Here is a 26600-nt window from a genome sequence, read left to right as displayed (position 1 = left end):
TGATGGCAAATTTGGTCTCTTGAATTTAAAAGAAGTCCTTTTTTCTAGTGCTTGTTGATTTTCATGGTGGAAATAACTTCCACCATAGTTGATTTCAAGCTTCCATCTTGATGTCACTGAACATAGAGTGAGGACAGGTGGCTCCTGCATATCACTAGATGGCTCTGACGAGAACTGAGACTTATAAACAAGAAGGAATGAAGAAGCCACCGAAAAAAGTGATATCACAAACATAGGAAAGAAATTGGAGCCAAAATTATGACCATAAGTGCCAGAGACATACAAAAATGCATTTAAAAAGAACAGTTAGAACTTTTGATTTCCCTTGTTAAAATATCATTACTTAATGATGATACTAGGCTAAAGTCCAAAATCTTTCCCAAGGCCTACAAGTGTCCACATCACCTGTGAGCCATCCTTCTTCCTTCTGCACTCTCTCAGCTGCATTTAGTTTTATAAAAATTCCATCTGCTTTTTTCAGCCACAAGCTTGCATAGGAGCTGCACCCTGCCTTCAAGATAGCCGATTCATATTCATTTTTTAAGATTTGCTTATTTGTTTGTTTATTTATTTATTTATATATTTTATTTATTTATTCATGAGAGGCAGAGAGAGAGGCAGAGAGAGAGGCAGAGACACAGGCAGGAGAAGCTGGCTCCCCTCAGACAGCCTGATGTGGAACTTGATTCCAGGACCATGACCTGAGCCAAAGGCAGATGCTCAACTTCTGAGCCTCAGGTGTCCCTAATTTTTCATTTTAATAATATTCAAGCATACAGTTTGGTGACATTAAATGCATTCACACTGTCATGCAAGCAATCAACACCATCCATCTCCAGAATTTTTTCATTTTCCCAAACTGGAGCTCTGTACCCAGCAAACAATAATCCCCCATTCTCTTCTCCCCAAAGCCCCTGCCAGCCACCATCCTACTCTTAGTCTTTATGAATTCGACTACTCTAGATACTTCCTATTATCGGAATTCTACAGTATTTGTTCTTTTGTGATAGGTTTATTTCACTTAGAATAATGTCCTCAAAGTTCATCCAGTCCATACTGATTTTTGAGTCCCAGATATAATGTGTCTTCCTTAGGGAGGATTTTTCTTTCTCTCCATTAGCTCATGGGTCTTGTTACACGTTCTCTCACAGGATACCCCAACTTTTCCTATTAGCACTTCCTGAAGCTCCAGTTAAGCCCTTTGTTGTGAGTCTGTCTGTCTCCCCTCTGAATGTACATTGACAGGGACTGCATCTGCTTGTTTACTGCCAAATCCCCCACTCTGGGCACAGTGCTTAGCCTTTTAATCCATTAATAATTGATTGGAATGGAGGAACAGAGGAATGAGTGCAAAAGCAGGAATTTGTGAGAGTCTCAAAATAACCAATAGATATTCTCAAACAATTTTAATAATTCCCTTTTGTTCCTACTTTTCCCTTCAAAGAAAGAGTTATATTTACATAGTTGATTTTTCCATAGAGTGTTTAGGGGAAAGGTAAGACTCCAAATCTAAAATGGTCATTTGGGCTCTTTGTTACCTTAACAGGAAAAGCAAGTAAAACAAAGAACTAAATACTTATTCTTTAGGAGCATTGCTGTGACTGGGTTATATTTTATTTTTAAATAATTTTCATTTTTAAAAGTCTCCTATCCACTAGTCCTACAGTGATTTGACCAATGGTATCATCTTTCTTTATGGTTTCAGCTCATGCTTGTCTCATCAAATCAATAAGCTTGCTAAAAAGAGGCCTTACTTAGCTTCCTGAAAACTTTTCACCAAACCTCCTCTTCCTTCTCCTCATCAAGGAGGTGATGTGCATTGCTACAGGGACAGTATTGGAGGTCGTGTGGGTGTGGAAGCAGGGGCAGGCATTGGAAGTACAATAGGTTCTTTGAAAGTTCTTTTAGGGAAACCTGAGTCTCAGGCCCTCCACTCAAAATCCTTGGGCAGCTTTCATAGCTGTAGGTCAAAACAAGGAAATACAGAATTTTCCAGGCAGAACATCAAGAGGGTTTTGAGTTTCACAGGAGCACTTGAGAACCATCTCCTTCCCACATGTGGATTTCCACACACTGTCAGTTCAACACCGTTGGAGGCAAAACTGAAATATTTTCTCTGTTAACCTCTTCCTCTTCTCCCCTTGTGATCTGACCTTTCCTTCCAAGGTTGATCATCTCCTATAGGTTAGAATTGGGATTTTGAATTTCTAGCATTGACGGTCCAGGTGCCCTTTTGCCTTGTTTCTGTTTTGTTTCTGAGCTGTCTCCTGTTTCCCCCACTATAGGGTGCTTCTACGGGCCACGTGCCATCCTCTGTCCTTCACTGTATTTCCAGCTGCTTCGGTCCACTTCCTATGTCTATAATCTCACTCACCCTTGCATAACTGCCTGAGAGGCGAGCCTTCATTTCCGGAGTGGGGAGTATGGTTTCGATTAGAAAGCTCTGTTTCCGCCCCGCTGGTCTTCAAGATCTCTGTCCACTTCTCCTTACTGTCTTTCTCTGGCCACAGTTTGCTTTGTTAAAACATAATGATCTCATCTTTCCTTTAATGCCTTGACCTCATTTCTTCCCCTGAACCGTGTTACATTCTGGGTGACATTATTTACGTTTTCCTTCTTGCCCCTGTGACATGCCTAGGGCTGTCCATATTCCCATGTGCTGGGTCAGAAAGCACAGGCCATGTGTTAGCACATCCTAAATTCATTCTTTCTTTCAAAATGACCCCTTCCAGGGTTTCCTACAGAAGCCCTCAGACCTACATCTACTGAAGTCACAAAGACAATTATGCCAAGGATGTTAACCAGGTAGGAAAACCTTAGATTTGGAATCTAATTCTTGTTTTTAGCTCAGAAATGAAAATAAACAGTTGGGTCTTCTCTTTAGCATAAGGAGGGAGGAGGGGAGTATGAGGAGGTGGATTTAGGGCAACAGAGAGAAGAGTGTTGAGATAGGAGTCTTGCTTTTGTAATGCCATCTTGGGTCCTTGCTTGAGTGATTTCTTCTATCCTGAAGCTCACCCTTTGTTCTGTTTTTCATTTTAAAAAATGGACCTAATAATACTTGTCCCGTTTGCCACAGAATTAATCAAAAAGTTGTGAGCACTTAAAAATGTTTGGAATCAGCAAGATGGTTAAGGTAGCATGAAGTGTTCTAGAGCATGGGCTTCAGAGTCAACATGCTTGCTAAAGTTTAGGTCTTGATCTTGAACAAGTTATTCAGCATCAATAAACCTCAACTTCTTTATCCAGAAAATGGAATAACAAAAGCTTTCACTTCACAGATTTCTTATGAGTGATAAATACAATAATTACACTAAAGGGCTTAAAAGAGTATTTCTTGAAATGTGCTTAATAGACATTGGGGGTTATTACTATTAACAGTATCCAAAATCTTTACAACTTCTAAAGCAGTCTAAGAGAATGGAATTACATGGAATTATATTCGTTTATTTATGTTTACTTCTCTCAATCTGACTTTGGATTCCTTAGAACAGATATCATGCCTTCACTTTTGTTCATTAGCACCAACCATAGGACGGAGAAACTCATTAAGTAATATATGAACTTTAAAAGGAGACAGGTGACAACATCAGTGTCTCTGCATCTGAGTCTCTTCCAGCATAATTGCTGGCCAATTTCAAGTTCCCTCTTTCATTTGCCAGAATCCAAACATAACTCATGTGTTATACTCTGTGTTACGGGACTGATCTTCTCTTTTTACTAGTAGGTGCTTCTGCTGGTTATTTTTCTCCCCAACTTAACTTTTTCTGTAAAGCCCAATAAAAATCCTAACAACAAAAATAATGCATAGTCACTCAAAAGTCTCAATTCAAATATAAAAAAATAGTTAAAAGTGAGAGTCCATCTTTTCTTCTTATTGGGAAATAATGTTGATAATCTGGTATGTTCTTTTCTAAATTTTTCTTTGCAGAAATTTTTACATATTTATCATATACAGTTTGTTGTTTTGTTTTGAAAACATTAAACTATAAATATTAGTCTTGCCTTTTCCACTTGTATTAATAAATAGTCTCATGAAAATATACAACTTGAAGAATAGCATGTATATCTGGGCATTCGGATTACTTTCTTTTTAGTTCCACATTTTTTTAAAGATTTTATTTATTTATTTGAGAGAGAGAGAGAGAGAGAGCAGGAGTGTGGGAAGATAGAAGCAGATTCCCCACTCAGCAAGGACCCCGATGTGGTGCTCGATCTCAGGACCCTGGGAACATGACCTGAGCTGAAGGCAGACACTTAACCAACTCACCCACCCACACAACCCCTGAATTCCACATTTCAAATACATATTTATATATTGTTATCTCTTGATTCAGAAAGCTTCAATATTGACTATTTATATTCTACTAAAAAAGATGGGGTTTTAATTTCCTCCCTTCTTTTCCCATTGTTTTATCAATGTATGTAATTTGAAGTATTGGTTAGATTTGTATTCCATACTTTTGTTACTACAATTGTATAAACATTTGTTTTTCACTGCTGAACCAAGTAATACCTAGGATGACATTTTATTTCCCCTTGAATAGCTTCCCAAACAGCTTCTCCTGTATTTGTTATTGCATAATTTTCTCATTGTGTGGACTTTTGGCTAGATCTTCCAACATCTAAAATAAGCTCTATAATGTTCTCTCAATAGACATTCTCACAAAGTTCAAACCATCTATGTAATTTACCAGTTCCATTTTTCCTAGAGGTTTATTCTGGAGGCCCCTTTTATCTGTTCCAATCTGGATTTGATTTTATCTGTGCCTACTGCTGTTGTTCTGGGAATTCCCTCCAGTATCCTAGGAAGTGCTTTTACTTTTAATCTATTTGGGGTTGCCTGTTTCTCAGAGCTCATGTGTTTGTTTGTCTCTTGATTTACTTGCTTATTATGTTGAGACATTTTCTTTGAGTAGATTCTTGAGAAAGAATTCAAGGATATTTCACTCTTCTGAAAATAGTTTTTCTTCTATCCTTACTCTTAGTTGCTAGTTTGGATAGGCCTAGAATTCTAGGTGGAGATTTCTTTTTAGTTGGAATTTTGAAAATTTCAATCCATTACCTTCCAGCTACTGTTATCATTCATTTGATGCTGTTCAGATACATGATTCTTTGTATGTAAATTCCAGACCCTTTTTTAGTTATTTCCTTTTGGGAAACTTTCAGAATCTCTTCTTTACCCTTGATTTTTAAAGTCCCCAATCAGTTGTCCTGGCCTGTGCCAGGATTTAAAATTTTATTTTGTTTAAAATTTTATGGGCTCCTTCAATTTGGAGAAGCATGACCTTCAGTTATATTTTATTTTGTTATTTATTTGTTAATTTTCTCCACACTATACTACAGGCATTTTATTTTTTTTTTGATGTTTATTAGTTGCATGTTAGTACTTCATGTATTAGTCTTCTAATATATTCATTTTTTTTCTATATTATCTAGCTCTACTTTTTTTGTCCTATTTTCTGCTTGTTTTCCTGGCTATTTCTGTCAATCTTCCTACTGAATTTGAAAAAAATGTCTATTATATATTTTCTCCAGGAATTTTTATCAGAGTCCCTCTGATTGATGGAACACCTTTTTCTATTGTTGAGATATGACCTATCATATAAAAATAGATCTGAGTTCTGTTTTTTTTCTTGTTGTCCTTTATAGTTCATATTAAAAATTTTTCCTCCAAAGTTTTATGATCTTTGAGCTTTTAAAAAGCAAAAAGTTATTTTTGAAGTTTTGGAAAGAAGAAATTCAAGGAATAAGCAGAGTTTTTTTTTAGAAGGCAATCTAGTGAATGGCTAGCATTTTTCAAAGGACTTTTCCCAAATTCCAGAATTTTTAGGTCTTTTCTGTGAGGCAGCTTAGGATCTCAAGAGAAAGACATGAGCTTCTCGTGAATAAGATAAAGATAAGGGACCTGAAGTCCTTCCTTTCCTGACTGTGTCCCTTGACTTTATCTTTCATGAAATGATTTCCATCTGGAACATTAACTCTTACCCTTTTCTGAGTTTATTTCTTCATGTCTCTAGAATACTTTCCCCTAGTATCCAAAAATAGAGTGTCCCATGAAACCTTTAGTAGCCTGCAATGGCCAAAAGCAAAGAAGCAATTATCATTTTGTAAAAGCAAAAATCCACTTGGGAATTCCTTTGGTTTGCAAAAACAGGTACTGATATAAGTTTTTTGTAAAAGCAAAATGGTGTAAAGCAAACCTTTGAATAGTGGGGGAAACTGGTATATCCTTTCTCCTCCAGAGAGACAAGGGGTAGTTATCTGCATAGGGTACAGATGAAAATGACCCTTTTCCAGACTTCCAAACAATCCACGTGTTCTGGCCCACCCTCTTCACCATTACCTTCTGCCTATGGCCTTATTCCCTGAGGTTTGAGTGGTTTCTCATTGGTATCCTACTGTGTTCCCACTTTATCTGCTCTGTTGATTTATTTCCCATTCACTCTTTAAAATTCTTCTGAATCATAATTTGCAATTCAGTTATAGATACTTCAGTTTTATTAACAGCTAAAGACATCTTCTGTTCTTTTTGTAAGCTTAGGGGAGAAGAGGGCAAAAACATTTTTGGTAACTTTAATTCTAATTGGTTGAGATAAAGCAAAGTCATTAATTTGAACGTGTTTTATTAGACTGGATGGCTTTAATTACTTAATTTCCTAACTAATGTTACAATTTTTTTCCTTTTTTTATAATTTTTTTTGGTTGGTTGATTTCTTCACTACTTTCTCATGTCACCTTTGGTGGAAAATAAGAAAATAAATAAACAACAAAAAAAAAAATAGAACAAAGTTCATGAGTAATACAGTATGAACATGAAGCAATAAAAAGAATAACTTGAAATAAAACTTCTTTTTATATTTCACAACACCAAAGTTTGCTTAAGAATTTCTCTTACTACAGGATTTTTTCCTGTTTCACATCACATTAATATTATCAATAAATTAATGCCATAAGACATTTTGTAAAATAGGAAAATGCACAATCATAACACTAAAAGTAATAGGCATAAGCTTAAAAAATATAAAACTAGAGATAACAACCCCTCACCCTGACACCCACAGACAACAGTGTTTCTATGATATATATTCCATTGTAGTCACATATATTAATTTTTATTTGCATTTTGTTTGGTGCTTCTGTAGTATGACCAATTATTCAGTAGATTTTACATTATGGTTGTTATTAAGGAAAGGATTTCAGTGAAAAAAGGCTGAATAAATAAGATACCCACATCACTACCTCCATTCTTGCCTCATTCAATATCATGCCAATATAATACCACGTTGTTCATAAATATTTTCTAAATAATCTTTTTTATTTTTTTAAAAAAGATTTTATTTATTCATTCAAGAGAGACAGAGAGAGCACAAACAGGGGGAGAGGCAGAGGGAGAGGGAGAAGACTTCCCGCTGAGCAGGGAGCCTGATGCAGGGCTCAATCCCTGGACCTGAAGATGATGACCTGAGCTGAAGGAAGATGCACAACCATCTGAGCCACCCAGGCATCTCTAAATAATTTTTTTCTACTCATAATGAATTCTCTATCCATCTGGAGGTAATCCCTGAGTATTTCGAGGACCTCACCTACTTGAGACAATTTATTTCTGGCCCGACCTTAGGTTCCAACAGTATGCAGCTACAATCACTCCCAGGTGACTTACAAAGGTGTCTTCCAAAAGATACCTTAATTTACAGCTGGGAATACAGGAACTATCTGATGGTCAGTTTAAGGCCTTTCTCAGGCTGTTGATGACTTACTGATAAAACTGTGCCTCTATTGAGGTATAACCAAAGCAAAAATCTCCTGGATGAGTTATATAGAGAGCATGCACTGGGATTTGGGTGGAACCTAACTTTACTTCAGGCTCTGCCACTTTCTATTTAATTGATCTTGGGAAAAATCATCTTTTTGAGGTGATTTTCATAATCATCAAGATCTAGAGATTTTTCAAGTAAGTACCCAGTGGTTCGGAAGTACTCAGAAAATTATAGTGCTTGTTATTTTTACTTTTTCAGTGTAACAGAGAACTTCTGTGGAGATATCTATGTGAAGAATACAAGTAATTTTAAGAGGACTTTTGACCTAAGTATTACTTCCAAAGACTTCCCTTAGTGCCAGAAAGACCTAGGGAACATAATTTGTCATTCATATCAGCAGCTGACAAGTCAATATGTGACAGTGATACTATATGATGGTTCTATGAGAACTATATAGACAGCATCCTCAGATCCTTTTTGATGATGCTGAGATATAAATAATTTTAACAAAACTAGAGGCATGACTTAAGGGGCACAATATACCTGATACACATAATCTATTTGGCTGTTCACATATTCAATACATTATTGTGAACAATTAAATTTTTTCCAAAAGTTGTTAACTGGCTAATTGTCTAACAAGACACCTCTACGTGCCATGAAAGAAACAGACATAGAGAAGTCTGATTTTCTAAGGGGAAAGTGAAAACATGCAACACAAAATAGGCTTGTTGAGGTGAGGCTCCTTGAACAAGATAGGGACATTGTGTTTCTGGGTAGGGAATGAGGATTCTAATACTAGAGTTGGTGGCATATATCAGAATTTGGATGGGGCATTTTAAATTATTAGTTTAGTTTAAATTGTCACTGACCAGTTCTCCAGCCAAGTCCACTTTTTCATGACTCATTCCATGTTAGTGTCATATGGATCACTTGGAAAAAAATCAACTCTGTATGGAACATCATTCCCCCAGTATCTGGGATTACACTATCAAATTTCTCCCTGGAGTCAACGTCCCTATGTCACTTTGTTGAATGCAGTTTTTAGACCTCTTTGTAGTGAGGGGAGAATGTTTCAATAGATTTTTTTTTCACCTGGGTTGACCCTAGAAATAAAGCCTATGCTCCTTGAAGTGATGATGAGGCTTAGGGGAGATTCACTCATAGCCACATGAGAGCTTCTTGGAGGGTGCCCAGTCTTGTCATCCTTGCTTATGTCTTCTGCCAAAAAAGGACTTTATTTAAGTTTTGGCTTTAATAGCTCTCACATCTTTAAATCTACTATCAAGTCCTATTGATTATTGCTGCACTGCTCAAAGATGTTTTGCATTTGTCTCTAAACCTTGATTTTAGCCTAAGTGTTTGGTTAACTCAGAATCTTAAATTGATGATAATACATACTGTTTTTATCTGCAGTTTGGAAGGGGAGGGGTGCTTGTATTTACATAGTCACACACTTAGCCTAAGGCTTCCTTTAATTTTTTTTTTTTTACCATAAACTTTCAAAATTTTCAATACAGAGATTTAGGGAAAAAAAATTATGCCATCTCAGCATTGCTGTCAAGGTAAATTTTTTTTTCTACTGCTTCCACAGCTTCATATCACATTTAATTTAATTTAATTTAAATTAATTTACAGGTTCACTTTAATATCAGACTTCTGCTTGCTCAGTAGGATTTCTTATAATAAAGAATGGCATAATTAAAGAAGAAAAGTGTTACAGAGAATCAAACCTGGGTAAGACACTTGTTTAAGCACCTTGAAGTCATGAAATTGCTTTTGCAAAAAACAAGAAGTTTAGAAAGATGGCTCCTTAAAGGATAAGACAAATTTTAGTGATATATGCAATAGGAAAGGGCATTCTAGACATAGGAAACTTATCAACAAGGTAAGTAAGGTAGGGTAATAATTCAATGCCTTTAGGGATATCAGCTAAAATATCCATTATAATTTGTAGGCAATAGCAGCAGCAACAGTGGAAATTACTATTTAAGTGTTATCATTTACTGACTACCTATTTTGCATAGTCTTTTATATATTTTAATCCCATGTGACTCTTATCACAACAGCATTTTAAAGTACTATATATTTTTTAATTTGCAAATGAGAAAACTGAATCTCTCTAAATTAATAATTTGCTAAACTAAGTGAGAGAAGTGAAATTCAACTGCACGAAAAATTTCCTGTATTTTCTCAACATCATGAATTTGAATTTGGGGAACTAAATGTGATCTTGCTATTGGGGAATCATCAGAATGATGCATAATCTGGAGCCCCTCACCTACTGTATTGAAAGAGATGGAATCAAAAAAGAGAGAAAGATAGGAAGACAGGATTTTAAAAGGGTATGGCTTATCACAAAAAAAGAGGCTTGGTATATAGTGAAAAAAAAAAAATCTCTTCCATTAAAAGCCACTAAGGAAACAGAAATTCAGATCCAGGAGGCACTGAGCTCCCAACAAAATCAACCCAAGCATGTCTACACCAAGATACATAGTAATTAAAATGGCAAAAAGTAGCAATAAAGAGAGAATTTTAAAGCAGCAAAAAAGAAAACAGTTACTTCCAATGGAAACCTCACAAGGCTATCAGATGATTTTTCAGCAGAAACTTTACAGGCCAGAAGAAAGTAACATGATATATTCAAAGTGCTGAAACAAAACAAAACAAAACAAAGCAAAAAAAACTTGTAACCAAGAATAACCAACAAGGCTATAATTTAGAATGGAAAGATAGATAAAGAGTTTCCCAAGTAAATGAAAGTTAAAGAAATTCATCACCACTAAACCAACCTTAAAAGAAGTGTTAAAGGGGATACTTTGAGTGGAAAGGAAAGATCATAAGCAGGAGTAAAGAAAGTAGGAAGCACAAAAATTAGTAAAATTAAGTAGATCTATAAAACTCAGTCAAGGGATTCACAAAATAAAAAGGGTGTAAAGTATGATACCATATACCTAAAACATGGCAGGGAGAGAAGTAAAAAATTTAGTGCTTTTAGAATGGTTTCAAACTTAATATAGGCTACTATATGCATAAAATGTTATATGTAAACCTATTGGTAACCACAAATCAAAATGGTAATAGATATGCAAAAATAAGGAGAAAGGAATCCAAGTACATCACTAAAGAATATAGCAAACCATGAGAGAAGAGAGCAGGAGAAGAAAAGAACAGAAGAAGAACTACTAAAACAACCATAAACAATAAACAAGGTGATAATAAATACATACTTACCAATAGTTACATAGAATATAAATGGACTAAACATTCCAGTCAAAAGACAGAATGACTGAATGGATAAGAAAATAAGATCCATCTATATGCCGCCTACAAGAGACTCATTTCAAACCTAAAGACACATGATATTGAAAATGAAGAGATGGGAAAGCATTTATCATGCAAACGGAAGTGAAAAGAAAACCAGGGTAGCAATCGTTATATTGTACAAGATAACCTTTAAAACAAAGATGGTAACAAGAAACAAAGAAGGACACTATATAATCATAAAGGGAACTATCTAACAAGAAGATATAAGGGGATCCCTGGATGGCTCAGTGGTTCAGTGCCTGCCTTCGGCCCAGGGCATGGTGGCGTGGTCCTAGGGTCTTGGGATCGAGTCCCACATCAGGCTCCCTGCATGGAGCCTGCTTCTCTCTCTGCCTATGTCTCTGCCTCTCTCTCTCTCTCTGTGTCTCCCATGAATAAATAAAATCTTTAAAAAAAGAAGATGTAATAATTGTAAATATTTATGCTCCAAATACATAAAGCAGCTATTAACAAACATAAAGAAAGTAATAGATTTAAATACAATAACAGTAGGGGACTTTAACACCTTACTTATATCAATGGACAAATCATCCAAACAGAAAATCAATAAGGAAACAGTGGCTTTGAATAACACATTGGATCAGATGGATCTAAGATATATTCAGAACATCCCATCCTAAAACAGTGGGACACACATCTTTTCAAGTGCACATGGAAAATCCTCCAGAATGGTTCATGTGTTATGCCACAAAACAAGTCTTAACAAATTCAAGAAGATTGAAGTCATAGCATGCATCTTTTCCAAATACAACATTGAAACTAGAAATCAACCACAAGAAAAATTCTAAAAATAACACAAATACATGGAGGTTAAATAACATGCTACTAAACAATGAATGGATGAACCAAGAAATCAAAGAGGAGATTTTAAAAAAACGTAGAGACAAATGAAAACAAAAACACTATGGTCCAAAATCTTTGGGTGCAGCAAAAGCTAGTCTAAGAGGGAATTTTATAGCAATACAGGACTACCTCAAATAGCAAGAAAAATTTCAGATATTACAACATGGCCACACCAAAAGGAGCTAGAAAAAATAAAACAAAACCCAATAGTAGGGGGATGGGGCAAGGTGGTGAAGAGTAGGATCCCCACCAACTTACCTAGATAACTTTCAAATCATCCTGAAAACCTACGAATTCGGCCTGAGTTTTATTTTATTTATTTATTTTTTTTTCGGCCTGAGTTTTAAAGAGAGAACAGCTGGAATGGTATAATGAGAAGAACTTGGGCTCTATCAAGGTAGGAAGAGGGAAAAAAATAAATAAAAAAGCATCCAGTGGGGAAAGGGCCCCCATGAGGAGCTGGGCTAAGGCCCCCGCCAGAGCCTCCAGGACAGGAAAGCCCAGTCCTGGAGAAGCGGGAACTTTACCAATCTTCCCCAGCAGAAAGGTGCTTGCAGGGAACTCAGGCAGGACCCCAGGAGGGGCAGTGGAGCCCCCAGGTTCTCAGGATTGCTAACAGAGGAAGTGGGCCCTGGGGGGAGCGTGCCACACACCGCAGGCTAAGCACCCTATAGGGCTGGAGTGAGTGCCCCGTGGGGCCCCAGGGGCAGCTCAGGCAGTGGCTCAGGTGGTGGTTCCACGCTGAGGGGGCTGTGCAGCCCTGGGAGCACAATTCCAGAGATGCAGGCCCTGGAACCCAGGGCCAGGGGACACAGCCCAGGATTTGGCGCTCCCCTTGGGACAGGTGGAGGCTGGGAGGACACAGGTCAGCGATGACGCTTCTGCCCCCGGCGGACCCGAGCTGTGCAGATCAGCGCCCCTGCCCCCAGAGCATCCAGGCCCCTGCAGACTGGGAGCTACGGTAGTTACTACGGGAGCTGACTCCAGGGCTGGAGAGCTGGCCACCCTCAATGATCTTGTTGTTCCTCCCTGTGTCACCTTGTGCCTGGGATGGAGTGGCTGTCAGGGAACAGGGGCCTCACAGGATAAACAGCTCCCACTGAGCCGTGCACCTGGCAGGGGGCGGGGCAGATCCCCCAGGTGCACACACCTGAGAATCAGCACAGCAGGCCCTTCCCCCAGAAGAGCAGCTGGAAGGACAGGGGAAGAACAAGTTCTTAACTGAGCAGCGCTGGAAAGCTCCAGGGGAAGTTGAGAGACTTATAGTATATAGAACGAGTGGATACCCCTCCTTGTTTTTGTTTTGTTTTGTTTTTGTTTTTGTTTTTATTTTTTGTTCTTTGTTTATTTCCCCCCTTTTTTTTCTCCTTTCTTTTTCCAGTACAACTTGTTTTTAGCCACTCTGCACTGAGCAAAATGACTAGAAAGAAGAACTCACCACAAAAGAAAGAATCATAAATAGTATTCTCTCCCACAGAGTTACAGAATTTGGATTACAATTCGATGTCAGAAAGCCAATTCAGAAGCACAATTATAAAGCTATTGGTGGCTCTGGAAAAAAGCATAAAGGATTTAAGAGACTTCACGACTGCAGAATTTAGATCTAATCAGGCCGAAATTAAAAATCAATTAAATGAGATGCAATCCAAACTGGAGGCCCTAACAATGAGGGTTAATGAGGTAGAAGAATGAGTGAGTGACATAGAAGACAAGTTGATGGCAAGGAAGGAAGCTGAGGAAAAAAAAGAAAAACAATTAAAAGATCATGAGGAAAGGTTAAGGGAAATAAATGATAGCCTCAGAAGGAAAAATCTACGTTTAATTGGGGTTCCAGAGGGCACCGAAAGGGACAAAGGACCAGAGAGTGTATTTAGCTGAGAACTTCCCTAACTTGGGGAGGGAAACAGGCATTCAGATCCAGGAGATAGATCCCCTCTCTAAAATCAATAAAAACCATTCAACACCCAGATATTTTGTAGTGAAACTTGCAAATTCCAAAGATAAAGAAAAGATCCTTAAAGCAGCAAGAGACAGTAGATCCCTACTTATATGGGGAGAAATATTATATTAACAGTAGACCTTTCCAAGAGACCTGGCAGGCCAGGAAGGGGTGGCAGGATATATTCAGGGTTCTAAATGAGAAGAACATGCAGCCAAGAATACTCTATCTAGCAAGGCTCTCATTCACAATAGAAGGAGAGATAAAGAGCTTCCAAGATAGGCAGAAACTAAAAGAATATGTGACCACCAAACCAGCTCTGCAAGAAATATTAAGGGGGACTCTGTAAAAGAAAGAGGAAGTCCAAAGAAACAATACACAAAAACAGGGACTGAATAGGTATTATGATGACACCAAATTCAGATCTTTCAATAGTAACTCTGAACGTGAAAGGGCTTAATGATCCCATCAAAAAGCGCAGGGTTTCAGAGTGGATATAAAAGCAAGACCCATCTATTGCTGTCTACAAGAGACTCATTTGAGACCTAAGGACATCTACAGCCTGAAAATAAAAAGTTGGAGAACCATTTACCATTCAAATGGTCCTCAAAAGAAAGCAGGGGTAGCCATCCTTATATCAGATAAATTAAACTTTATCCCAAAGACTGTAGTAAGAGATGAAGAGGGACACTATATCATACTTAAAGGATCTATCCAACAAGAGGACCTAACAATCATGAATATTTATGTCACTAATGTAGGAGCTGCCAAATATATCAATCAATTAATAAACAAAGTTAAGATATACTTAAATAATAATACACTAATACTGGAAGACTTCAACATGGTGCTTTCTGTAAATGACAGATATTCTTAGCACAACATCTCCAAAGAAACGAGAGCTTTAAATGATACACTGGACCAGATGGATTTCACAGATATTTACAGAACTTTATATCCAAATGCAACTGAATACACATTCTTCTCAAGTGCACATGGAACTTTCTCCAGAATAGACCACATACTGGATCACAAATCAGGTCTTAACTGATACCAAAAGATTGGGATTGTCCCCTGCATATTTTCAGACCACAATGCTTTGAAACTAGAACTAAATCACAAGAAGAAATTTGGAAGAAATTCAAACTTGTGGAAGTTAAAAAGCATCCTTAAGATGAAAGGGTCAACCAGGAAATTGAAGAAGAATTAAAAAAAAATCATGGAAACTAGTGAGAATGAAGATACAACAGTTCAAAATCTTTGGGATACAGCAAAAGTAGTCTTGAGAGGGAAATACATCGCAATACAAGCATCCCTCAAAAAACTGGAAAGAATTAAAATACAAAAGCTAACCTAGCACCCAAAGAACTGGAGAAAGAACAGCAAATGAAACCTACTCCCAGCAGAAGAAGAGAGTTAATAAAGATTCGAGCAGAACTCAATGAGATAGAGACCAGAAGAACTGTGGAACAGATCAACAAAACCAGGAGTTCATTCTTTGAAAGAATTAATGAGACAGATAAACCATTAGACAGCCTTACTAAAAACAAAAGAGAAAAGACTCAAACTAAGAAAATCATGAATGAAAAAAAAGAGATCACCACCAATATCAAGGAAATACAAACGGTTTTAAAAACTTATTATGAGGGGATCCCTGGGTGTCTCAGTGGTTTAGCGCCTGCCTTTGGCCCAGGGCACGATCCTGGAGTCTTGGGATCAAGTCCCGCCTCGGGCTCTCGGCATGGAGCCTGCTTCTCCCTCCTCCTGTGTCTCTGCCTCTCTCTCTCTCTAAGTCTATCATAAATAATAAATAAATAAATATTTAAAAAAACTTATTATGAGCAGTTATATGCCAAAAAATTAGGCAATCTGGAAGAGATGGAGGCATTTCTGGAAAACCACAAACTAACAAAACTGGAGCAGGAAGAAATAGAAAACCTGAACAGGCTGATAAACAGGGAGGAAATTGAATCAGTCATCAAAAACCTCCCAAGACACAAAGTCCAGGGCCAGATGGCTTCCCAGGGGAATTCTATCAAACGTTTATAGAAGAAACAATACCTATTCTACTAAATCTGTTCTGAAAGATAGAAAGAGATGGAGTACTTCCAAATTTGTTCTATGAAACCAGCATCACCTTAATTCCAAAACTAGACAAAGACCCCACCAAAAAGGAGAATTATAGACCAATATCCCTGATGAACACAGATGCAAAACTTCTCAACAAGATACTAGCCAATAGGATCCAACAGTACATTAAGAAGATTATTCACCAGGACCAAGTGGGATTTATCCCTGGGATGCAAGGCTGGTTCAACACTCATAAAGCAATCAATGTGATAGATCAAAAAGCCATCTATGAAAAGCCCACAGCAAATATCATTCTCAATGGGGAAACACTGCGAGCCTTTCCCCTAAGATCAGGAACATGACAGGGATGTCCACTTTCACCACTGCTATTTAGCATAGTACTAGAAGTCCTAGCCTTAGCACTCGGATGACAAAAAGAAATAAAAAGCATTCAAATCGGCAAAGAAGAAGTCAAACTCTCCGTCTTTGCAGATGACATGATAATCTACATAGAAAACCCAAAAGCCTCCACCCCAAGATTGCTAGAACTCATACCGCAATTTGGCAGTGTGGCAGGATACAAAATCAATGCCCAGAAATCAGTAGCATTTCTCTACACTAATAATGAGACTGAAGAAAGAGAAGTTAAGGAGTCCGTCCCATTTATAATTGCACCCAAAAGCATAAGATACCTAGGAATAAACCTAACCAAAGAGGTAAAGGATCTATACCCTAAAAACTACAGAACACTTCTGAAATAAATTGAGGAAGACACAAAGAGATGGAAAAACATTCTATGCTCCTGGATTGGAAGAATTAATATTGTGAAAATGTCAATGTTACCCAGGGCAATTTACACATTTAGTGCATGTGTAAATTGTGCAATTTACACATTAATCCCTATCAAAATACCATGGACTTTCTTCAGAGAGTTGGAACAAATGATCTTAATATTTGTATGTAATCAGAAAAGACCCCGAATAGCCAGGGGAATATTAAAAAAGAAAACCAGAGGGGATCCCTGGGTGGCGCAGCGGTTTGGCGCCTGCCTTTGGCCCAGGGCCGATCCTGGAGACCCGGGATCCAGTCGCACGTCGGGCTCCCAGTGCATGGAGCCTGCTTCTCCCTCTGCCTGTGTCTCTGCCTCTCTCTCTCTCTGTGTGACTATCATAAATAAATAAAAATTAAAAAAGAAAAAAGAAAAAAGAAAACCAGAGCTGGGGGCATCAGAATGCCAAATTTCAGGTTGTACTACAAAGCTGTGATCATCAAGACAGTGTGGTACTGGCACAAAAACAGACACATATATCAATGGAACAGAATAGAGAATCCAGAAATGGCCCCTCAACCCTATGGTCAACTAATATTCTACAAAGCAGGAAAGACTATCCACTGGAAAAAGGACAGTTTCTTCAATAAATGGTCCTGGGAAAATTGGACAGCCACATGCAGAAGAATGAAACTAGACCACTCTCTTTCACCATACACAAAGATAAACTCAAAATGGATGAAAGATCTAAATGTGAGACAAGAGTCCATCAAAATCCTAGAGGAGAACACAGGTATCACTCTTTGAACTTGGCCACAGCAACTTCTTGCAAAATACATCTATGAAGGCAAGAGAAACAAAAGCAAAAATGAACTATTGGGACTTCATCAGGATCAAAAGCTTCTGCACAGCAAAAGAAACAGTCAGCAAAACTAAAAGACAACCTACAGAATGGGAGAAGATATTTGCAAATGACGTATCAGATAAAGGGCTAGTATCCAAGACCTATACAGAACTTATTAAACTCAACAGCAAAAAAACAAACAATCCAATCATGAAATGGACAAAACGCATGAACAGAAATTTCACAGAGGAAGACATAGACATGGCCAACAACACATGAGAAAATGCTTCACATCCTTTGCCATCAGGGAAATACAAATCAAAACCACAAGATACCACCTCACACCAGTGAGAATGGGGAAAATTAACAAGACAAGAAACAACAAATGTTGGAGAGGATGTGGAGAGAGAGGAACCCTCTTGCACTGTTGGTGGGAATGTGAACTGGTACAGCCACTCTGGAAAACTGTGTGGACATTCCTCAAATAGTTAAAAATAGAACTGCTCTATGACCCAGCATTTGCACTGCTAGGGATTTACCCCAAAGTTACAGATGCAGGGAAATGCCGGGACACCTGCACCCCAATGTTCACAGCAGCAATGTCTACAATAGCCAAACTGTGGAAGGAACCTCTGTGTCCATTGAAAATGAATGGATAAAGAAGCTGTGGTCTATGTATACACTGGAATATTCCTCAGCCTTTAGAAACAACAAATACCCACCGTTTGTTTCGTCGTGGATGGAACTGGAGGGTATTATGCTGAGTGAAACAAGTCAATCGGAGAAGGACAAACATTATATGGTCTCATTCATTTGGGGAATATAAAAAATAGTGAAAGGGAATAAAGGGGAAAGGAGAGAAAATGATTGAAAATATCATTGAGGATGACAGAACATGAGAGACTCCTAACTCTGGGAAATGAACAAGGGGTAGTGGAAAGGGAGGTGGGTGGGGGGTTGGAGTGACTAGGTAATGGGCACTGAGGGGAGCACTTGACGGGAAGAGTATTGGGTGATATGCTATATGCTGGCAAATTGAACTCCAATAAAAAAATAATAATAATAAAAATAAAAATAAATAATCCATCAGTGAAAAAAACCCAATAGTAGAAGGAAGGGAATAATAAAAATTAGAGCAGAAATAAATGAAATAGAAACCCAAAAATAATAGAACCAATCAATGAAACCAGGAGCTAGTTCTTTAAAAAGATCAATAAAATTGATAAGCCTTTAACCATATTCATCAAAAAAAGAAAGAAAGAAAGAAAGAAAGAAAGAAAGAAAGAAAAGAAAAGAAAAAAAAGACTCAACTAAGAAAATCAGAAATGAAAGAAAAGAAATAACCAGTGCCACCCAACACCATGCAAATACACAGGGTTATAAAAGAATATTGTGAAAAATTTTATGCCAACAAAATGGACAACTTGGAAGAAATGGTTAAATCCCTAGAAACATATAACTTCTTAAAACTGAGTCAGGAAGAAGTGGAAAATTTGAACAAACCAATTACCAGCAATGGAATTGAATCAGGAATCAAAAAACTCCCAACAAACAAGCAGACACCTTCACAGATGAATTCTATCAAACATGTAAAAAAAGAGCCAATAGTTATTCCTCTCAAACTATTCCAAAAAATAGAAGAGGAAGGGAAGCTTCCAAATTCATTCATGAGGCCAGCATTACCCTGATACTAAAGCCAAATAAAGACACTACAAAAAAAGAGAACTGTAGTCCAGTATCTTTGATGACTATAATTGAAAAAATCCTCAACAAAATATTAGCAAATTGAATCTAACAATATATTTACATTTAAAAAATCATTCACCATGATCAAGTGGGATTTATTCTCCCAATAGCCAAAGACCCCAAATATTCAAATATTCTTTACTGCCTCAAAAGTAAAGATCAATCTCCCTTACATGTGACCACCAACAACTTTCATGACTTCATGATTTGGTCTCATTATAGTACCATATGCTTATTATTCTTACTGAATAAACAAAAATGTTTTTTCTTTTCCTAGAATCTGTAACTCTGTACTTCATTCCTCCCCTAGACATTGCATTTTCTGCCATGTAAACTCCTATTTATTCTTTCAAGATTAATTCAGATTTTTTCTTTGAAATTATTTGGTTTATGGAAATTAATTTCTTCCATCTATTAGGCAGTTATATAATTATATTTTAATACAATTTATATTCTACTAAAATTATGTGTGTTTTTCTTCCTCTCCTACTAGAGTATGTGCTTCCTAAAGGCAGAAATAGTTGTTTTTTGTATCATTAGCTCCTGAGTGAATGACAGTAAAGTATTTTTAAAGTTTGTTAAATAAAGATTAAGTTTATAAGCCAGTCAAAACAATATTTCATTTGTTCACTGATAAAGTTGCTTCTTAAAGATTAAGGCAAAATCAAGTCCTTTTCTATTTTCATTTATGGACCATCAATATAAAATAATGTTTGCCTTTAAAAACAAAATATTTTACAAAATGAACCACCAAGGTCTTAAACACGTATCCTTGCATTTCTGTACACTCATAATGAAGCTGCAGAAAGAGAAATTAAGAAAATTCCCTTTACAATTGCCCCCAAAATAATAAAAAACCTAGTAATAAAGCTAACAAAGAAGGTGAAAGAACTGTATTCTGAAAACTAGAAAACATTGATGAAAGAAATTGAAATTAAAGTACACATCTATAGCCTAAATTCAGAGTGCCAAAGAACACTACGGATTTCCTATTGGAACCATTAAGGCTATATTGTAGAGAGAATAAATCAAGCTTTTGTTAGAGAGGGAATCTGGTAGGATAGCTCCTACGCTAAAAACATCACTTTTGTATATATCCTTTTAGTTTTTCCCTAAAGATGGTTGGAAAGTCACAGAGTGGATATCAGAAAAAGGGATTAGGAAGTAACATGTCCCCAAGGCAGCGCCTCTGAAATATTTGAACTTTTCTCTTTATCCTTCTTTTTCAGATCATTGGCAAGTCATACTTCTCCTATGGTGTCAAATAATTTGCCTTCTACATTTAAAATTCAGTATATTTTGAATCTTTTAGAGCAAGGTAACATAAATATATTTATGTGACTGTCTCCATAGACACATAAATTGATCCTGAAGGATATTCCAACAGACATTTGAAAATAATTATCTTTGGAAAATATAATTATGGAAGACTTTGATGGGTTGGTTTTTATTTTATGCTTTATTTATTTTTGGTATTGTTTGAAATTTTTGTAATAAGGATGTTCTGCTTTTGTAATTTAACCAGAGTATGGATTTAAGCTAATTTTAACTTCTAAATGTCATAAAAGATTATTTGGCTGAGGATCATGTATAGAAAATGGGAGGGAACTTTCCTATAAACTGGTCCGAATTTATCTTGAGTGTTTTACTTTTACTTAATCCTGGGTACCGTATTTTAGAGGTGAAATGAACACTGAAAAAGGGAGTTTATATCAAAGATTGACTATGGAAATAGGGCTGTTATATAGGGATTGTGTTGATCTGGAAAGGACATGCTAAAATCTGATGAGAGCAGTCTCCCACAGCATTTTGTAGCTATGGAAGCAAGCAGGCAAACTGTCTTACCTCATTTGAGACTTCTAAAATTTTTGGTGTTTAAATGATGGAAATTGATTCAAATTATTTAAAAATCAGTGTCTACGCTTACTACTTAGGTCATGGACCACCTAAACATAATCTCCAATCAAAGAGGAAAGTGGTCATGATAACAAAATCTCCAGAAACTAGTTCGTAAGTAGAATAACTAAAAGCCTGGAGTTTTCCTCCTAAAGAATTCAAAGGGAAACTTTTAAATGATTAGAGAGGTTCAGAAAGGACATGACTTTCCTTTCAACTTTATTTTTGGAAGTTTAATGACAACATTAAGGTTAAGGAAGATGGGAACCCCCATGCACTGTGTGGGAAGACTCATTATCTCTAAGATCTTTCCAAAGATAAGATTGTTTGAGTCTTCATCTGATCCATAAGGGAAGGATACAGAAATTGCTATACTTGGTCTTTAAGGAAATCAATGCAAATTTAGACTGTGGACCATCAAAGGCACAATGTGTGATTTTTTTTTATCACCTTTTTTTTTTTTTGAAGCTTATTGGATTTCCAGGCTCCCCACTAGAAAGCCTGAATACATACAGTTTTTTAAAAGGTAAATAAAAATGTAAAAAATAAGTTTTCTCTGAATCTCTTTACATTCTTCATTTTTATAAAAATTTTAAATGTGTGGTTGTGTTTAGATATGATATAAAGCTTCAGATACCTGATGATGGTAGTTGTGTGGGGTTTTTTTTTCCCATTTCTGCACCATGTCAATTTATTTGTGCAAAGGGTTTATCTTTATATTAACAACAACATACTGGAAGCCAGGAGACTCTTTGGTCAGGATTTAATATTAAGTGCTTGCAGTACACCAGGTGCTATTCCACATGCTGTGCCGTGGTGGGATCATTTCATCCTTGCAATGCCTATATGATGAAAATACAAGTTAAGAAACTTGTTCAAGGTCAGAAAGCTGGTAAATGATGCGAGTTGGGATTTGAAACCAAGCAGTCTTGTTCTAGTTTGCACCCTTGACCATAATGCTATGGTGCCTATCAAGTCTTAGACTTGTTTTGATTTGGGATAGAAGATGACATTGAAGTACAGTAAATTTTTTCCTCATCTTAATATTTTAAGTAATTTTAGATAAAAGCCAAAAACTTAACACCTAGCTGGTAGCTCAGAAAATGCTAAGTAATGAATTAATATGCAAATGGTTGGTGAGCCCCATAATTTGCACACATATACACACAATACATATTTGCATTCTTCATTTTTGCTTAAAATAGTGTTGACCATAAAGCTAATACACAGTATTAAAACAACAAAAGGGCATTGTAGACTGCAAGTCTTCCTGGCACTTCACTAATATTTTTCTAATTGAATAATCAGGGGTTATTCTTTTTAAATGTATAGTGGATATTAGTTGATTGGTATTCCTTTCCCTGATGAGCCTTTTCTCCTCTCCTCTGCTCAACAGGTTTTATTTTCCATAGGCAGATCATGAGGTTCTAATAGGTCCAAGACTGTGATATACAACGCACACTGAGGAAATAATTTACTTGAGCACAGTAATTGCTTTGGAGTTGAGGGAGAAGAGGAAGCATACATTCTAATGAGAAAAGACTTCTGGATATCTGTTAGAATGTTGGGACAAAAACCACTCATTGGATGGATAATGTAGTATGTGGAAGAAGGAACCAAAGCTGACTGTTTTGCTAGCGTGTTAGAAGCCAAACCAGGAATGAAGTCAATACATGAATTTGGGAGAAACAAGAGAAGTTTGGAAAACCAGAGCCAAAGCCCTAATGACAACATGAACATCTGAATCAACCTACACCTTATGTCTAATCTATGTTGGATATTTTAATTGCATGAAACAAGAAATTCTTTATTTAAAAATGTTATTTTTTAGTTCTTATTATAAAATATACCAAACACTCAGAGAATAATTTCACAACTGCTTACAGATCTAACCAACAAATTTAATACTTTGCCCTACTTGCCTCAGAACTTTTAAAGAAATAATAATAGATTCAGACACAGCTGAAGCCATGTGTACCTATCTTCTCAATCTGATTCCCTTTACTTATCAAATCTTAAGATTTTATCATATTTTCTTTAGAACTTCCAAAAAGATAAAAACAATTAGAGAATCAGTTGAAGGATTTTCTCTTCCCCTCCCCATCCTACTCTCTTATTCTGTTAGGGATAACCAATATGGCTAACACATGTATCTTTCCCATCCTTTGTAAAACTTTAGTAATTTTGTTACATATGCCTCCATTTTAGTAATAATATAATATCCTTCATGAGTTTTCAACTGCATAAATGACATCTACTGTTCATAATACCCTACAACTTGTTTTTTTAACTCAATTATTGTGTCTATTATCATTTTTAAGAATAAACCCCGTGTTCTTACTTTTTCTCCTTAGCTGCATTTCATTAGATTGATAAAACTCTCTGTATTCCTTTTTTTCTTTGCCATTTTGAAAGCTGTATTTCTATTCTTTATGTGGTAATCCTCAAATACTTAACGCACATACTTAACTATGTTATTTTCTAATGAGGTCTAACATTAAGTATTCCGGCTTACTCTTGAACAAGACAAAGACCTTAGCATGCATGAAGCATAAAATAAAGTCTCCTTCTGGCTTGACATTGCTTTGAAGATTTGACCTCAACTTAAAAAAAAAGAATTGAGCAGTCTTATTATTTTCTCAGAGTTGTTTGAAAAAAGTAAGAAAATTGTATAATCAGGTTGATTCTATTGGTTTAGACCTAGGATGATTCTCTGTGCTGCCCTTTTCTCTTCACCTAGTAAACCTAGTACAATATTAACACTTTATCCTGTATGAAGCCTCCCCTCCTCCAAGAATTCTTTACTGTCTATCTGAGTCCAGTGATGAGCACACATCTGAAATTCTTCTGAACTTAGTGACTTTGACTTTCATTTGATTGTCAATTTTAAATAACATCTTAGTATTTTATTATCTTGACATTTAATCTAACTCTCCATTGTTGTATTGGTAGGTTTCAATTTTTCCCTAAGTATCTATTATTATTATCTATTATTATTGCAGTTTTTGAGGAAAAACTGCATAGTCTTATAATTCTTATAATATTATCTTATCTTATAATATTGCAGTTTTTGAGGAAAAACTGCATAGTCTTATAATTCTTTGTAACCCCCTATTGGGGCTTTCCTGAAGCAGGTGCTCAATAAATGCTTCTTGATTATCTATCAGTAAGTCAAACATTCCCGGAGGGATTGAAACCCAAGATTTAGTGCTTGGTCATTAAGGAACCATGGTGTTAACTGATGAATTGTGGAGAGACTTCATGCTGTGTAACATGAAGAAAAATATCTTCAACTAAGACAGCAGTTTACCCAACACCCATACTATGCTAATCAAGCTGTTTTCAATCCCCTTTCTGTGAGCTCCTGAACATATGGAGATAGTTAAACTGCTAGCACAGGGCAAGAAGAAACATTGAGCCACTGAGCCGTGCAATAGCAAAAAATCACACAACTCTCAACGCAGAAACTGACAATGACCCAACTTATCAGGTATGTTTGTATGAGGAACAGCTTACCAGTAATTTTTTCTGCTTGTGGTTGTCATGGTGTCAATATGTATGTGTGTGCAGGAGTGTTGGGGGAATATAGAAGCAATATAGCACAGGAGACACTGTAATGCAAACATCGGAATAAGACTTATGGGGATTTAAAATCCTGGTCATATTATTTACTTGCATTTCATGACCTGGAAAAAGTTACTGAAATTGTTTGAACATCAACTCCCTTGTCTGGAAAATGGGCATAAAAATATTTAGCTCCTAGGATTATTTTTAAAGAGTGGAAAAGATATATTGCATGGAAACTGTGTTGGCCTGCATACTGGATAGCATATGATAACTAGTATTTGAATTTTTATTAATTGTGTTGGATGGGGAAAATAAAACAGTCATGAGAATACAGATATTAGGGGAGTGGCATTCACTGAAAAAAGCTACATGAGAGAATTGCTTTTCATGTGAGTAAAGAGCTCCTCCAGCTAAGTCTGGTTGAGATAAGAAACATTATGATTACCTTTTGAAATTGCTTTTTGATTTTTCTTAAAAGCCATTGCTACCCCGATTCTTTGTTTTGCTAACTATAAGCGAAACTACCATGGATAAAAGCAAAGATTATGCCTCTTCTTCTGCCTCCCTGGACTTGGGAATCTCTGAAGCTTTGTCATTCATTCACTCACTCACTCATCCATGTATTCAATAAACATTTGGCCCCTTCTGTGAACACATGGATGTAAAAGGCATTGCAGTTTGAGATATCTACAGTTCTTTTGGTCTAAATAAATTCAAAGTTTAGCCTGATGCTCAGTACATAGTAGGAACTTATCATGTAATTGTTGAATGAATAGATGATTTTGTAAGAACAGATGTCTGCTGGCATAGACAAGTATGTAAATGGATGCTGTCTCACAAGTCTGTGTGAGTATGCTGGAGATATCTAGCATGGTGTTGTTAAAAGATATATAACTGTAATTCACATTAATTAATCTCTTTTTAATTCATGTAGTATTATACATTCTTTTTTCTGTAGGATCTGTCCTCTCACTTGCTGTTTTATAAAGGATACAAGTTTTAGAAACAGAAAGCATTTACAAAACAGTTTATGAAGAAATCCCAAAATGGATGGTATGTGGTGAATGAAAAGAGGACATTTGGGTTTGGGGCTCATTTTCTTCACTGAATTATGTGTGACTTTCTCTGGCTCTCTTCTTTCCTGTAACTTCTCTTCTGTGGGCTTTACCTCTATGATCTGAATGGGGAAATGAGGTTACATCAACTCTAAGGCTTTTATGAGCTCTAAAATTTTTCAGCTACCTTGAAGTTCAAAGAATAGAAATATTGGAGAAGACAGCCTCATGTTGATCAAAAAGCCAGGTAGGCATGGTTCAGAGTCTAGCTGTTGTGACAGCTGTGTGACTCTGGGTCAGTTGCTTAGAGAAACCTTAGAGTGAGTGACTCTATAGTGTAGTGGAGGAGAGTCTGGGCTTAGGTAGAGTTCAGATCCCAGTTTTGCCATCGTGTAACTCTGTCAACTGGAACAATTCACTTAACATCTTTTCACTTTCTATACCTCAAATTTAAAGATGCACTTAAAACACAGGCTTGGTGCAAAGATTTTAAAAAATGAACATTTGGAAAGCAGAGCAATTTTTGAATACATATATTTAGTATATGTAAATATATATTTAAGAGCTAACGGTTATACTATATAAGTATATATACATGGATATGGATATGGTTATGTATATAATGTGTATATGGTTAGGATAATAATGCACACACTGTCAGCTTATTGTTTTTTGTAGGGTTGTTTAAAAGAATATGTAGGTACTTGTTCATAATCACAGCATCAACTTAAATGAGAGCTAAACATATGTTAGACAATAACCTGGTGACTTTACATGTCACTAT

General features: G+C 36.5%; 1 long non-coding RNA gene across 1 annotated transcript in view; it reads left to right on the top strand.

Moving 5' to 3' along the window:
* LOC140595139 (uncharacterized) overlaps positions 1-25487 on the top strand; it is a 63045-nt gene extending 37558 nt beyond the window's left edge. The window contains exons 2-5 of the long non-coding RNA XR_011996523.1: positions 9399-9497; positions 20528-20616; positions 21663-21720; positions 22591-25487. This is a non-coding gene — a long non-coding RNA (uncharacterized lncRNA). The remainder of the gene's footprint in view (positions 1-9398; positions 9498-20527; positions 20617-21662; positions 21721-22590) is intronic.
* The last annotated feature ends 1113 nt before the right edge of the window (positions 25488-26600 follow it).

Source organism: Vulpes vulpes, chromosome 13 (assembly GCF_048418805.1).
Source record: "Vulpes vulpes isolate BD-2025 chromosome 13, VulVul3, whole genome shotgun sequence".
NCBI classification, from domain to species: Eukaryota; Metazoa; Chordata; class Mammalia; order Carnivora; family Canidae; genus Vulpes; species Vulpes vulpes.
The sequence above is the reverse complement of the archived record's forward strand: the minus strand, read 5'-3'. Positions and strand labels throughout refer to the sequence as shown.